A 14917-nucleotide genomic window follows, 5' to 3' on the forward strand; every position below is an offset into this window, starting at 1 on the left:
GTGAACCATGTCAACGGGCTATATAAAACTTTACACTAACAGAAAAAGTATAAGCAGTGGTGGTGTTCCACCAATGGTTTTGTGAGTGCTACCAGTACAGTTAGCAGAAGAAAGTCCTAGAGCAACAAACTAAATGGTCTTCAGCACATTAGAATGCCTCTGAATCCCAGTTGCTGGGAATCACAAAAAGGGAGAGTGCTGTTGCGTCCAGGTCCTTCTTTGGGGTTTTCCACTGGCCACTGGTTGGCCACTATGAGAACAGGATGCTGGACCAGATGAGTCATTGGTGTGGTCTAGAACGCTCCTCCAGTGTTCTTAAGATCCCTACTTTGAAGGACTGGAGAACAAAATACAAGCAAACTTTTTTCCTCCTCCTCCTTACTGCAGTAGTTTAAAGCTAGTTCATTACAGAGAACCTTTTTAATTTGAAAGAGACTGGCTACTGCATCCTCTTAGTTTCATTGAATGCTCTTGTGGCTTTTAGTTCACACTACGGTCAGGAGGCTTCATTAGAGCTGCCCATGTAAAACACTCATAACAGTAGTAAGTATAATCACACCATTGTAAGGATCATTTAACCAGCTTGTATTTTGCAGCTCCCACACTCAGCAAAAGCACTCAAGCATGCATTTAAGTCCATCTCTGTTTAGTATGGCTTGCAAGCATTCGCCTAACTGTTTGCTAAACTGAGGCCTATATTATTGTCTGGGCAAGGAATGAGCCTGCATACTTATTACTAAAACTTTGCTAAAAAGTGAAGAAGTTGCTGGGCTTATTCGCTGCAGTCATTTTAAAAGCTTGTCTGAGACTGCAGTCCTATGTATGGTTACTAAGGAGAAAATCCTATTGAAATCTGTAGGGTTTACTTCTGTGTAAATATGCTTAGGCTCAGTCTGCTGGCCATTTGCATTAACACATACAACCAGATCTAGATGTAACCATTTAATTCTTACTGTAAAGTTCCTTTCTGTATGAAGCACCATGATATGACCATTATCTTTTTAGCCTTATTAGTATGCCCATGTGGAAATTAAGGAAGTTGAACAGCTAGGCTGTTCTTTTAGGCACAGGAGTTCAAGGCAAATGAAAACGTTGGCTATCCCAGATTCTACAGAGAAATTTCATGAGCCCCTGAGATTTAGATATTGCTTTCTCTCTCCAAGAAAAGGGAACTACACACTGCTTTGTGATTACGTTATACTTTATGCAACAGACAGTACAAAATGCTCACTGGGACTGGTAAGGTGGACCAACAGTAGGGCCGCTCTTCCAAAGTTAATGCTATTCTAGGCTGCATCAACAGAAGTATAGAGTCCAGATTAAGGGAAACAATATTACCACTCTATTCTGCCTTGGTCAGACCACACCTGGAATACTGTGTCCTGTTCTGAGTGCCACAATTTGAGAATGATATTGACAAGCTGGAACATGTACATAGGAGGGCAGCCAAGGTGACTAAGGGTCTGGAAACCAATCTTTATGTAGACCGGTTGAGGGAGTTGGGTATGTGAGAGGAGGTAGGATAGCCATCTTCATGGCTAAATATCTAAAAGGTTGTCACATGGAGGATGGAGCAAGCTTAGTTTTCTCCTGCTCTGGAGAGTAGGGCTTGAACCAGTGGCTTCAAGTTATAAGAAAGCCTCTCCTCCTCCCAGAGGGGAGGAGTTGTGAGCGGGAGCCATTTCCCACCTTTAGCAGGGGGCGTGCCATCCCCTGCTTTGCTGTTCCTGTTGCCGCGCTGCGGCCCCTGGCAGACATCCAATTGGAGGGAGGCTTGGGGGCGGGGTTTAGCCGCTCAAAATGAGGCTGCAGCAACGCTTTCATCTCATTGCTTTATGGGTATTCCGTTAAAGGAATCCGGCGGTCGTGGATCCTGTCTGACGCCCTTGCTGGTGGCTAGGGCCATGGCACGACCCCCGGTGACATCAGGGGGAGCTTTCAGTTGTATTTGCATCAACAGGCTCCTCCTACTAGTGGTTAACCCTTGTTAGACTCACCCCTTCCTGAGGGGGTGGAGTCACGCTCCATTGTTTTATCCAATGCCTAAGCCAAAACCTCTCACACGCTGTAATCAATAAAGTTGTGGCCTTTTTTAGCCCATTAACCTAATATTCTGCGTCCATGTGTCTTTTCTTATCCTGAAGTGGGTGGCGGGTCCTCAAATCACTAAAGAGATTCCGACTAAACATCAGGATGAACTTTCTGGTGGTAAGAGCTGTTTGATAGTGGAACGGGCTCCCTCAGAAGGTTTCAAAGCAGAGGTTGGATAACTGTCTGTCAGGAATGCTCTGGTTCAAGATCCTTGCAGTGCAGCGAGTGTTATGAAGTACTGTTGCTGGTGCCAGGTAAAGCTAAGAAGGCAATATCTCTCCTGACAACAAGGACACTTTGGAGAGTGTATGATCTTTACATAGAGGCAGACTGATGTGGAGGGAGGTATCCTGCCCTGAGTCTTATTTAGGGTCCTTTCTACCTCTGCTATCCTAAAGGAATAAAACTTTGATAAACCTCTCTGGAGAAGGAAGCTGCATGCTATCTTGCTGCCACAACAAAACGGGATGTGGTTTAGCAGATCAGTAGCCTTCCTTGAAATTAATTGATAAAACATTGGAGGTGGTTCATCTGTTCACATACTAAAACTCACAGGAATATAGAAAGCTGCTTTATTAGAAGTCAGTCCATTTTTCTATCTAGTTTAGCATTGCCTATATTGACTGGCACCAAACGCCCAAGGCATCATGCAGAAGTCTTTCCTATTCCTATCTGGAGATTGAACTTGAGTACAAAGCAGTTGTTCTGTCACTAAGCTATGGCCCTTCCCTTTCTCTCTGTATTTTTGTATGGGTTACAAATTATAATAATCACCCACATTCATTCACTATTCTTTCCTTCCTGCTCCCCAGTCCCTCATTGTTTTCACATTAATGATATGTGGACATATTTTCCAGCCAATTTAGCACGCTACTAGGAATTATCTGCCTAGGTTTCTTTTTTGTTTAAATGGCCAAGCTAGTGTTTTTTATGTTTAAGAAGCAAAATGATGATTACTGTAATTATTACAAAATCAGTACAAAAAGCCCCCGAAAAGATTTGCTCTAAATCATTATGCATGTTGCTTCAATATTGAAGAAACATTTCTCATTTTTGATTAATTAATCTTGTTGTCCATGTTATTATTCTGACATAATTAGTCAGTCTTAACATTTCTGCTATCTGCCAAATTTTCATTTAAACATTTATCTCTAGTAGGTGCCTCCTTAACCTTACATTTTGCTGCAAAAAAATAAAATAAAAATCTTGCAGTGTCTAAAAGATGTGTAACAAACTTAATATCTTATGTTTTGATTTTATCCTTCAAGAATTTCAAAAATAAAATCATTGGGACCTTCAGTAATTTACATTTCTCTAATGAGCCCAATTATGCATTCCCATCTCAATATGGTTAGAGCTATCCACGAGATGACTAAATGTGTATGAAGTCTGCTGGTTCTGTTTTTCATTTTAGGCAATGACAGCCAATAATGTCCAACCTGTAGCTTTCAAGATGCTTGCTGAACTGCAACTATAATGATCTCAGGCCATTTGTCAGGCCTGTTAGATTTGATGGGAGTTGAAGTTCAGCAACATCTGAAAGACCACAATTCAGACATTCTTGGTTTAGATCTTACTCTCATTTAGCTTGATTGAGTTAGTGTGCAGTTCTGTACACCTTGAACTAATAGGACTTACTACTGTGTAAACATAGATAGATTGCACTGTTAGGTTGCAAGACTATACCTATCTACCCTGGAGTAAGCCTTAATTATTTCTGAGTAGATATGTATAGGATTTCACTAACATATGTTATAATTTACATTAAGGTGCATGTAGTCTAGTGATCCATATTTGCTTTTTAAAAGTTTTACTGATTTTATTGATACTTCATGTATCCTTGCTTTTTAAATGCTGGGCTGTTTTTATCTGATTATCTATAAGCTTATCATGCATGTCACTTAGAGAGTTTTTGATTTAGCAGTTTATGCATCTTTCTAAATAAATGGATTTAGTGTATACAGTGATACCTTGGATTACAAACACCTCGGGTTACAAACACTTCAGGTTACAGACTCTGCTAACCCGGAAGTAGTACCTCAGGTTAAGAACTTTACCTCAGGATGAGAACAGAAATCATGCGCTGGTGGTGCGGCAGCACCAGGAGGCCCCATTAACTAAAGTGGTACCTCAGGTTAAGAACGGTTTCAGGTTAAGAATGGACCTCTGGAACGAATTAAGTTCGTATCTAGATGGGACCACTGTAAATGCCTCCTATTTCTTTATTTTCATTAATTGCCATGGAATCCAGTTCCATAAAACTTTATGTAACGATAACACTTTTTACATATGGTTGTTACATAACTTTCTCAAAATTTGATCTGGTCCCTTCTTGTCCACATTTCAAAATCAGACAGTCTAAAAAATATTCTTTAAAAATATAGATGAAATAGGATAATAAATGTTATGTTTTCACTATTGGTGATGTACTTTCCGTATGTGTATATCTCCCAGATCTGCTATTTCCTAGCTACACAACATTGACGTTAACAATGAAAGTTGGCATTCAGATTTGATCCGTACAACATCTAGCTTCATATAACATCATCAATAGTTGAGTTTCTTGGATTTCTAAAAATCTGTTTATCACCTGAAGCCGTTATGCAGTATGCAAATTTGTTTTAATAGCTACATGTTGAAAGGTTAACATTTTAAAGTCTCTAAACCATGCCCTAGCCACTGCTAATTTCATTGCATTTGTAACATGTGATTAAATTTAGCAAACCTTGCCTTCTTTTCTTCTTTGTTGAGATATTGTTTTAAATTATATTTGAGCTTTCCTATCCGTCCATAAGAATTAACTGATATATTTTTGCCAGGAGTTTATTAAAGCACAATAGTAATTTATCATTTATTATTATTATTGCTGAACTTCATAAGAACTTCAGAATGCTTCACTCTTCCAAGCTCTTTTAAGCTCATCATGTGCTCCTGGGAACCTCTTTCATCATGATTGTTGTGCGAGAGCAGAACTTTTGGAGTTTCACTGTCAAATAAGATTGAGATTTGGGGAGCTTGTTATCTCGGACTCACTAAATGCCTACCCCTTGCACTTGCTAAAATATTCTGGCTTCCTTTTCCCTCTGGAGACAAAATTTGGTCACATTTCTGTCTCTGATTGCTGTGATTACCACTTCCTGATAATTTTGCCTCACCTCTTTTCTGATTGTAGGTTCCCCTCTGCTGCAAATCCCCCATTCTGCAGCCCTGTTAAACTCAAGACGGATTTCTGACCGCATCTTCTGAGGCTATAAGAATCCATCTAGCTTATTGGGAACAAGCAGAGAAATTATTTCTTCTCCATCTCAGACTAACATCTCATTATTGAGGCTGTCATATGCAGATAATGTAGGCATTAAGCACAATGACATTGTAGTTGATGCTGACAGCTGTGCATGTCTGTACAGAATTCCTAGTGACATCTGCACAATTGCTACCTCGTCTAGTCCTCAATTAGCCTAATGAGGAAGGTGTATCATCCCCCTGCACGAACGTCATTCAGAAGCATACCGTATTCCCCTTCTTTCCACTGCTGCTTGTTAAAAGTGTGCTCTGAGCATTTCTGTATAATAGGCATGAATATTTAGGTGGTTCTTGTGGCTTTTTTTTTTTTTTAAGCTGTAAGAACAAAAATCACCCAAACACCTCAAAAGCACTGCCAAGCATCAGGGTCCATAGTTTTCCCCTTGCTGCTTACAAAGTTGCACATGTCTGGAGTGGCCAACAGGTCCTTTGGGCATATTTGCCACCACTTGTTGCCTCAAATAACATTTGAGTCAAATTTGGAGATTTGCATGCAGGGCAGCACTACCTGGGGAAAGTTAATGGAGTTTCATTGGGGGGGGGGGGATTCCATTACCTCTTCAGGTTGTTGTTTTTTCCAGCCAGAACTCACTGGAACTCAGTTGCAGCACCTCTCAGGTGGGCACCATTGCTATTACAGTGGTACCTCGGGTTAAGTACTTAATTCATTCCGGAGGTCCGTACTTAACCTGAAACTGTTCTTAACCTGAAGCATCACTTTAGCTAATGGGGCCTCCTGCTGCTGCCGCGCCACCGGAGCCCGATTTCTGTTCTCATCCTGAAGCAAAGTTCTTAACCTGAAGCACTATTTCTGGGTTAGTGGAGTGTGTAACCTGAAGCGTATGTAACCTGAGGTACCACTGTATAAGAGAAGGAGGTGTTCATGGTGAGTGCCATTACCTCTTTTTCTAGAAAAATAGCACGTCTGACCCCTGTACTTTGAGATAGGAAGGCATACAGTACCAGTTGGTGCCAGGAGTGCCAACATGGCCCCACGACTGTAAGTGCCTGGGACTGTGGGTGCTATGCAGCATGCATGGCCCTGGCATCCAAATTTGTGGGTGCCCGGACTCTTCATGGGGAATTTGGTGAGTGCTCAGGCACCCAGGGCCCCAGGGAGTTGGCATTTATGGTTGGTGCCTATTGAAACTGATGGGGCAGAAGGCAGAGAGGTCAAGAGTAGGTGGGGCCAGAGCCAATGGCAGGCAGAGCCAACTAATGCTATTTTGTCCTTATCCTCCTCCCTGCTAAGTTCTTCAAGGGCAACACCGAAACTAAAGAAGAGGAAGCCGACAGGCAGTGCTGCTCCCTTGACTAGTTGCAAGTAAGATAGCAGGTACATGGGAGGCTAGATAAAGGCTAAGGCTAAAGGCAATAATAATAATAATAATAATAATAATAATAATAATAATAATTTTTAATTTATACCCTGCCCATCTGGCTGGGTTTCCCCAGCCATTCTGGGTGGCTTCCAACAGAACACTAAAATACCTATTAAACATTAAAAGCTTCCCTAAACAGGGTTGCCTTCAGATGTCTTCTAAAAGTCTGGTAGTTGCTGTTTTCTTTGACATCTGGTGGGAGGGCGTTCCACAGGGTGGGTGCCACTACTGAGAAGGCCCTCTGCCTGGTTCCCTGTAACTTGTCTTCTCGTAGTGAGGGAACTGCTGGAAGGCCCTCGGCGCTGAACATCAGTGTCCGGGCAGAACGATGGAGGTTGTTGTTGTTATTATTATTATACAAATTCGTATACGGGTCTGGTTCACAGGGTGGTTCACAAGATTAAAATAACAATATAAAAACTCAAAATACATAATAAAAACAAGAACAAGAACAACCCAATAATCCCCCCAACATATTTTAAAAGGGCATTGGATGTCAATCAACCAAAGGCTGGGTTAAAGAGTAACATATTTGCCTGGCACCTAAAGGCATACAATGAAGGCACCAGCCAAACCTCCCTGGGGAAAGCGTTCCAAAAATGGGAAGCCACTGCAGAAAAGGCCCATTTTCATGTTGCCACCCTCCAGACCTCAGGAGGGCCTCAGAAGATGATCTCAGGGTCTGGGTAGGTTCATATGGAGAGAGGCGGTCCCTAATGGACCAGTCTCCACTAAAGGCATGCATGTTCGGGGTGTGGTGACTGCACCAGTTCAGTCTTAGCTACCCAGAGAAGGTGTTTTCTATAGCTCAGTGGGTGGAACCTCCTTTATGAAAGTCCCAGGTCCAATGCATTTCCAGTGAAAAAGATATTGGGTACCAGAAGTTACGAAAGCCATTCACCTGAGAATCTTCAGATCTGCTGCTATTCAGAGTACTGGACCACTTGGATAAATAGTTCTGGATAAGGCAACTTTCTATATTCTTTCTATATTCTATAATCACAAAAATTCAGTTTTGTAATTACTCTGTCAGAGAAAATGAATGCATCCTTAATGCCTCCCCATGTAGAGAAGCATTCTTTCATGATGAGCAGCACAGTGATAATGAGGGAGTGATTAATAGTGATGGTGAAGGGAACTTATTTAGCCTTTTGCCTGAGCACGCAATGGTTAAAAGGAAGAGGAGAAACATGGACACCCTGCCTGCAGTGACCAAGTGCATGTCTCACCCTTCTCAAACACCTTTCCTGTGTTGTGGAGGGAAGGTCTTCAGGGGCTTCAATTTGTGTTTGCTTGAATGTCACTCTCCAGGCAATCAGAGATCCTGATCAAGCAGGATCCCTGATTGCATGGAGGAGTCTAACCATTGAGAATAAATAAAATGACTACTGACACACACCCTTTATAAAATAATGACCAGTGTTTGTGTGAATCACTTTTTTCCTGAAGTATTGATTTTATGCATATGCAGATTTATGCAAACACTTGGCTTGTCTCCAAAGTAGTGCTTGTGCTTTCATCAGCACAAGGATTTCTGCTTGCAAAATGGAACATACTTCTGCCATTTCCCCCATGCACCCCATAAATCTGTTCTAAGTATTTCCTCAAACCCCCACAGCACATTTGGGGAGGGCATGGGGTGTGCACAGGGAAGGAGGGCATAATTTGTTTGGACAAATGTAATTCCTTGCACTAACAGAATGGGTGAATGGAATACTACTCTTGTTAAATTGCCTAAAACTCATATGCCTGGCCAGCTAAAATTTCTTTAATTTAGTGACAGTCCTAATCAATTTTACATGAATTTTCAGAAGAGGAAGAGGGCTTAAGGAGAGGTTTGTGCATCTCCTGCCAATCACCTGTTTCTGCTTAGTAAGGTTTCTGTCATACTTTGGAAAACCTGAGTGTAGGAGAGTCCAGATGAGGAAGCTAATGGGGCACCAACATGATCAAATTCCTGATTTAAGTTTTGCTTCTGATAACCTTCACAGCTCTGACTGCTTTGGTTTACTTAAAATGCAGCTCCTGGCTTTTGAATGTGCCAGGTGTAGGTCATGTTTTTTGAGTAGCAAGTCAATTACGTATCCACTCGGAATACCTTTGCAGGATGGCAAATACTAAATGGCAAAACATATTGTCTTTTAGTAGTGGATGGTTTCTTGACATCTTGTATATTCAAATAAATGCATTGCTGGATATCAAAGGTTCTGCTCTCATTGATGTGGACCCCTCTGGGGGATATATGCTTATTTTGGATAATGAGAAAATCTGGATAATTAAGGTTGAGCTATTGTGATTTTATGAGTTACAAAACAGTTGGAAATGGAATGAGAATTAGGGCTATTTACATATAAAAAAGTGAATGATGTTTGCTGTGATTAGACCTTGTGAATGTATATGTAGGTTGCTTGTTAAAGTCTCCCAAAGTACTCATAAAAGCTTCCATTTTCGAATGTTGCCATGATTTATCTATTTGTCCGTGTATTTAGAACTCATCCATCAATGTATCATCTAAACGCTGTGTTTCTCTGCTTTTGGAAATTCCTGTTTGCCTTTTGATTGCTTTTGTTTCCCCTCTCAGAGTTGAGCAATCATTTCACTATCAAATGTCAAGCATAGATTGGATGAGCATTAGTACCGAAGTAATAATGGCCTACTGAGAGGCAGTAGTAGAATGTGTGATAGTTCTGAATTTTGCTAGCTATTTGCCTGAAATTTTGCTGAGTTAAAGTTTTATATTTGAAAACTTTCAAGATGAGCTTGCTTTTCACTCACTCTAGCTATTGCTCAGCTGGAGGGAAAACAAAAACCTACCATCTCTAACTTCCTGTTGATTACTTAATGTTTTTTTGGGGGGACCCACATTGTAGGAACAAACTTGGATTTAGGGAGAAGAGGATTTGACTTCCACAATTCAGCATTTGGTTTCAAAGCTGTGTGGGTGGATGTTGCTCTGTTAGTCCATGGGTTATTTCATATAATCACACTGATTTCTTAGATTTGGAGAAGGCCTTTTAGCCAGAGAAAGCCATGGAGCTTGAGAAGACCTCCAGAGATAGGGGTTGGTCCATTGCCCCTCAAGGCAATTGGCTGAACTGTCTTTTCCTGATGGCTGGTGATTGAATGTGTGAACTGCCTCAATTAAAGGGGAAAATAACACTGTGTTTGAAATGACACAGAGGGATACAGGAAGAGCTCTGAAAGTTCTGTCCATGGTGCTGAATCTGGGGTGGCCTCATAATGCAGGCAAGCAATCATTTGACGTCCTCCTCTCTTAGTCCATTGCTGACTTCATCTACTGATAAGAAATAAGACCTCCATTCACTATTAATGGAGTCCAAATTTATCTGAAGAGAATTTCTCAAGAAATAATCTGAGAATTTTCTGCCCACTGTCTCCTCACCCCCCCCCCAAAACCCCTCTTGAATTCTGCCCCTGTCTGTAGAGCTGGTGAACAGCCCCCTCCACCTAAATACAGTAGCACATTTTGGGGAGCCATTTTTTTATCACCTTCTGCCATGCTTGGAAAAGGGCAAAAGAGTGGGTGGGGTGTATGTAAAGAGAAAGCACAATCTCTTACACTCTAAAGAGCAAAACAAAAACCAACAATAAAGCATCACACCCCAAGCAAACCTTGTGCTTTTCTGTCATTTGAAGAACAATGTACACAGATTGCTATGCAAAATAGCCCCTATACAGGAGCTTCAGCGAACAAGTTCCTGACTTTCATTGTCTGCCAGCAACAAGTTATGTGTGAACAATGGTTGCCCATTCACTTTATTCTCAGGGAATACTCCGCAGTATATGGGATCGAGGGAAAAAGGGGGAGCATTATTCAGCGTGGAAGTGAAGGACCATTACTTCATTCAGGGCTTCCACATATGCACTGATGCCCCACAGGACTCTGGAGCAGCATTGCTGTGTATCAAGGGTGCTGCTCTCTCTTTTCCATTCATAATTTTTGGACCAAAAAGTGTGCGCAGCTGAAACGGCCCATTCACTGAGACTGATGGGAGCTGTCATCCACGACACAGATTCGCTACATTGTTCCAGTCAGCCCTGATTCCATCACTCTGTGTAGTTCCTGCTGGACCTCTTCTGAAGTCAACTGACAGCTTGGAGGCAGCCCTCCAGGGTTCTCCTCAGGACCTTTAGAATCCCCGCCTGGCTCATTTGCTTTCAACAAGTTGGCAGCTCTCTCTGACCTGTGAACTGCAGGCATCCCAAGCTCATTAGTGGCACAGATGGTCACATTCCTCCAGGAGCATTGGAGGTGGCGGGTCCCTTCCCAGTACAGCTTGCTTTTGTGCTAAGGTGAAGATTCCCCACCACCGCCGCCTTTCTTTCATTGTAGCATACTTGATTGCAGGATAATGTAGAACACATTTCGAAACCCACAGAGTAAGCAAAGTGGAGAAAATTTATTTCAGACTATAATAAATGAATTGCTAATTAATTAGTGGGATGGCAGCTTCATATTTCCGTTTTAGTTGTAAAATGAAGTGATAGGCAGCTGAATAAAACTGTGGTTTTGTTTTAATATAACTGTTATATTTGGTTCCTTAATGCCTAAACCATTCATCTACACTCCCACTTCATTGAGCAAGGGTGTAAAAGCCTATAATAGTCCAAAGTGTGGTATGCTGTTGTTGCATTTTAATGGAGTCTGCCATACTTAGTGGCTTTAAGTCCCAGTGAGTTGTGCTTACTTCCAAGTAAATTTCTTGAGTAATGATCTGGAAGTGGAGGGATGCACACCAAATATGGGTGTTTGATTTTCAGGCACATTTACTATCCACATTTGAAATCCAGGCGACCAGCATTAATGCTGGGACAACTAGCTCCCAATCGCTCACATGACTATTTAAAGGTAAAGGTAAAGGGACCCCTGACCATTAGGTCCAGTCGTGGTCGACTCTGGGGTTGCGGCGTTCATCTCACTTTATTGGCCGAGGTACAGTTTCCGGGTCATGTGGCCAGCATGACTAAGCCACGTCTGGCGAACCAGAGCAGCGCACAGAAACGCCGTTTACCTTCCCGCCAGAGCGGTACCTATTTATCTACTTGCACTTTGTGCTTTCGAACTGCTAGGTTGGCAGGAGCAGGGACTGAACAATGGGAGTTCACCCCGTTGTGGGGATTTGAACCGCTGATCTTCTGATCAGCAAGTCCTAGACTCTGTGGTTTAACCCACAGCCCCACCCGTGTCCCCACATGACTATTTACCAGTCAGAAAATGGAAAAGAGAGCCAGTGGGGTCCAGTGGCTGGAGTGTTGGATTAACTCCAGGGAAACTAGAGTTCAATCCTCCACTCAGTTACGAAGCTCACCGGGTGATCTTGTTTCATGGGCTGGTTGGATGCAGAGGAATGTGGGAGGAACCACCTGGGGAACCCACAAGGGAAGAAGGCTCAGAATTGGGGGGTTGGTGGTGGAATGATGACGAGGGGTCAGAGGGAGAAGACGGGGGGGGGTGTCGGATGCTGAAGAGCTAACAGGGCTTAGTGTGCCAGTGGGTGGGTCTGTGGCAAAAAGCAGTCCAGACTCCGAGGCAAAAGCTGAAGCAGGAAGGGAAGGAGGCCAAGGGGCAGAGATGAGTCCAGCTAGTGAAAAGGCACGGGTGTCTCCCCCTCTTGCTGCAATGAGCTGCCCTCCTCCCTAGTCTCCCAGAACCAGGAGAGGTGTGAAAAGGGTGGAGGAGAAGTTAGCTTCACGCAGGCATGATCTCAGATTGCCTGGGGGAAACCCTGGAGAGGAGGGGACTTAGGCATCTGTGGGGAGGCAGGGACCATCAGTCCCCATAACTGCTTCATGGGGGCCAGACCTGCCAGAGAAGAGTTGCTGTGCTCATTAGGCCTGACACTCCTATGCAGATACTGTTTTTGCTAATGAAGAGTTAGTTCCAGCTTGCTCAGTGTGGTTTCCTGTTATCTTTCACCTGTCACCTTCTCCTGTCACTATCTCACAGACTAATATACTTCACAGGGTTTCTGTGAGGATAAAATGAGGAGGGAGAGAACCTTGAACATTACCTTGAGCTCCTTGAAAGAGAGGTGGGATATACTTATGTAACAACGACAACTATATAGGAGGCAGGCAACATTTTCATAATTGTGTGTGTGTGTGTATGAGAGAGAGAGAGAGAGAGAGAGAGATGATTTACCTTAATTTAGATGAGATGGCCAAGATTCCCCCTTATCTTTTTGTTATTATATTTATTTATTTATATCCCAGTGACTTGCCAAAATGTCTTTAAAGTGGTTTTCAAGCAACACATAATTAAAATGCACAATAAAAATCACTGGCAGTTTAAAAACATCCATAATTAAAATGTAAAATAATACAAGCCCATTATAGCATTATAAAAGTTAAAGCAACAATTAAAACAATTAGATCAGGAAGTTTGGGTCAGGAGATTAGAGGAATGCCTATCTGTACAAGAGAAGGTGGAATGTCTTGTATTTCAGCAGGGAAAGTGTCCCATATTCCTGGTGCTACTAGTAAAAAATTCCACCTTTGCAGGTTCATAATCTTTAGGCAAAACTGACTGGTTTCCATTTGATGATTTTAACACCCTTACCAGACTCTGGAGGGGGAAGACTGTCTTTCAGACAACCTGCTCCAGAGCTGTTTAGGACTTTAGATGTATATGGTACAGCCAGTGAAGATCCTTTTGCATTGGCTTGACTTGTGCCCAATAAAGAGCAAAACTCACTCAGACCCTGGCATTGCGCACTAGCTTCCACACCATCTTCCTTGAGGGTACGTGGCTAGTTTTTAAATGGTTTTCAGTGTCTTTAACGTTTTTAACTCCCAAAGTCCAAAAGTCTTAAATCAGCATATCAAAACCATGAAGCTGGCAGTGTGTAGAAGTAAAATAAAAACCTGACCATTTAGAACATGAGAAACATCAGCTTACTGTGCCTGTTTTCCCTTAATGTCCAAGCCACCATGAATATAGTTGTGCTCACATCTTTCTTTGCAGGGATGAACACTGTACATACATTCCCCCAGCAGAATCCAAGCCTCTCTCCTGTTCATCCTTCCCATGCCTCTCTGGCAATAACTTGATAAATAACTACACAAGCAAGCTGATGAGGTAATTCCTTGATGCAGCAGAGCTGGTCTTGGGGCCAAAGCCCCAATATCCACTGTGGCCATGTGCTTCTTCCATCAAAGGATTACTCTAGATGGCAGTGTTGCAATAAGCTACAAGAAAGAGCATGTCCTCTCCTATTGTCTGTGTAAATGTACATTCACACAAATAAATGAACTTTTTAGATACAATGAAACAAATCATTGTGCCTAGTTGGGCTGGAAACACCCCTCCACTCACTAGGGGGCATTAAACCTCACAGAACACAGTGGGACATCCTTGTTTGCAAATATACACAGGATTGCACTCAGGGCCAGATTAAGAGATGCTGAGGTCCTAGGCTATGTCAAGTTTAAGAGGGCCCATAGTTGTACCAAAAAAAGAAGGAAAGTTAATTATTCTTACAGAAAGGTCAAAGAAAAGAGAAATAATAAACTTCTAGATTTGCATGCATGCCAGCGCACCAGTGAAGATGCAACTAAAACCTAACCATCTAGCTAAAACATATCTTTTGCAATTAGCCTATTTGCATAAGAAATACCTTTAAATGAAAATACCTCACAGTTTCTTATTTAGCATACACGAAAACGATATTGTAGTTTTTCTGCACAGATTTATGAATTTAATATGACAGATAATTGTAGCCATTAAGTATATTTTTGTCTTTTCAGAACGATAATGTCTATTATAGAGTCTGTTTTCCCTGTTTTCTTTCTTCTTTTTATCCAATTATGTTAAATTTGAAATTCAGGGAAGATATGTTTGTGTGTTTCAGTGCAAATGTGCGTTTAGATGAGCCACATATTCTGAGGCCCTAAACTGTAGCTTACTCCGCTAGTGCATACCTGCACATCAAACTGAAAATGATTATGACAATGAGCTATAATCCTCAGCATCAATCAGTCCCTCTTCCCAAGGAACTCTGGGAATTCTAGATCTCTGGATCTCTGCGGGGAGTAGGAGTCCCCTAACAACTTTCAACATCCACAGTTGAGGACATAATCAAGGCATTCAGAACAGTCTCTGGTGATGTTACCTAGTGCCC

This window comes from Podarcis pityusensis (genome assembly GCF_964106645.2).
Source record: "Podarcis pityusensis genome assembly, chromosome: 1".
In the NCBI taxonomy this organism is placed as follows: domain Eukaryota; kingdom Metazoa; phylum Chordata; class Lepidosauria; order Squamata; family Lacertidae; genus Podarcis; species Podarcis pityusensis.